Source organism: Urocampus carinirostris, chromosome 1 (assembly GCF_059441175.1).
Source record: "Urocampus carinirostris isolate Australia breed hairy pipefish chromosome 1, RoL_Ucar_1.0, whole genome shotgun sequence".
Lineage (NCBI taxonomy): Eukaryota > Metazoa > Chordata > Actinopteri > Syngnathiformes > Syngnathidae > Urocampus > Urocampus carinirostris.
Window position 1 is genome coordinate 37,110,131 of NC_142349.1, and position 1,863 is coordinate 37,111,993.

Here is a 1,863-nt window from a genome sequence, read left to right on the forward strand (position 1 = left end):
CTTGTGTCTTGTCTGGACTATAGTTTTGCAGATGCTGTAAATTATGACAAAAAATGGCCTAAATATCCTCAATTACCATCACAATTACAGAGGTACATAATTTTATAAACTTAAGTGGCAATTGATTTAATCTTGAGTGATCCATCCATCGCTTATCTGGGGTCGGGTCGCAGGGGCATAAGCCTTAACAGGGAAGCCCAGACCTCCCTATCCCCAGGCACTTCCTCCAACTCATCTGACGGGATCCCAATGGGTTCCCCGGCCAGCCTAGAGACGTAGTCTCTCCAGTGTGTCCTAGGTCATCCCTGCCGGTGGGACATGCCCGGTCCACCTCCGAGGGAGGCGTCCAGGAGGCATCCTTATCAGATCCCATAGCCACCTCAGCTGGCTCCTCTCAATGGGGAGGAGCAGTGGCTCTACATAGAGTCCCTCCCGGATGACTGATCTTCTCACCTTGTCTCTAAGGGAGAGACCAGCCTCCCTGCTGAGGAAACTCTTTTCAGCAACTTGTATCCGAGATCATATTCTTTCAGTCATAACACAGTTCATGACCATGGGTGACTGTAGGAACGTAGATCGACCGGTAGCTCGAGAGCTTTGCCTTCCGGCTCAGCGCCCTCTTCACCACAACGGACTGGTACATGGTCCGCATGAGAGCAGACGGTGCACCGACCCGTCTGTCGATCTCTCATTCCATCCTACCCTCACTCGTGAACGAGACCCCGAGAAACATGATCTCATCCACTTGGAGCAAGATCTCATCCCCAACCCGGAGGGAGTATGCCAACATTTTTGGTCTGAGTGACATGGTCTCGGACCTAGAGGTGCTGATCCTCATCCCGACCGCTTTACACTCGACAGCGAATCGCTCCAGTGAGAGCTGGAGATCATGGCCTGAGGAAGCCAATAGCACGACATCATCTGCAAAAAGCAGTGATGCAATGCTGAGGCCCCCAAACGGGACTCCATCCCAACCAAGGCTGCGCCTAAAAATTCTGTCAGTAATATTTATGAACAGAATCGTGACAGAGGGCAGCTGTGGCGGTGTCCAACTCCTACTGGAAACAAATCCAACTTACCGACAGCAATGTGGACCTGACTCTGGCACCGAGCATACAGGGACCCCACAGCCTGGATAAGACTTTTCGGTACCACATACTCCCGAAGCACCACCCACAGGGCCTCCGGAGGAACACAGTCGAAATGTCTTCTCCAATTCCACAAAACACATGTACACTGGAAATCAAACTACCATGGACCCTCATGGAGTGATGTTTTATCAAAACCCTACCTTAGTTGGACCATGCCTATGAGTAAGAGTGGTATTTGAGTGCCTTTTCGTGGTCAATATGTCATTTTTGTTGCTTTGGGACAATAGTAATGGGAATTCTAGATGTCATAATGTTGATTTATGTTGTTTTAAGTAAAATGTCTGTGTTTATTTATTATGCCGCCCTAGGTCTTACTGTAATTTTAATTCAATCCACTTAATAGTCCAGTGTGCCTTATAAATAAAAAGGGGGCCCCAAAAAAATATTATTTGGTCTGCCTTTTTGATTTGGTGCACCTAAGAGTCTGGAAAATACAGTGCGTTTTGGTCAATAGATTTGCCTGTAATTTGGAGTTGACTACATTTTAAAACTGGTTTTCTAGAACACAAACTAAAATTAACAACAAATGTCTACCAATCGAACAAAACCACTTTTTATTATTTTAGTCAAATAAGAAAAAAAATATATTTAATAAGAGCACAACTACGTGAAAGATTGTCTTAATTTTATTTGTTTTCATTCTTTTTGCCATGCAAACTTAGCTTCTTTTTTTCATTCAGGCATCCCGTGAGGACACCTCATGTTGATAACG

The 1,863-nt window shown here is 45.6% G+C and overlaps 1 protein-coding gene across 1 annotated transcript in view; it reads right to left on the reverse strand.

Annotated features, from left to right (window-relative positions):
• dpp6b (dipeptidyl-peptidase 6b) overlaps nucleotides 1-1,863 on the reverse strand; it is a 697,001-nt gene that overhangs the window by 120,685 nt on the left and 574,453 nt on the right. The gene's annotated exons all lie outside the window — the stretch shown is intronic.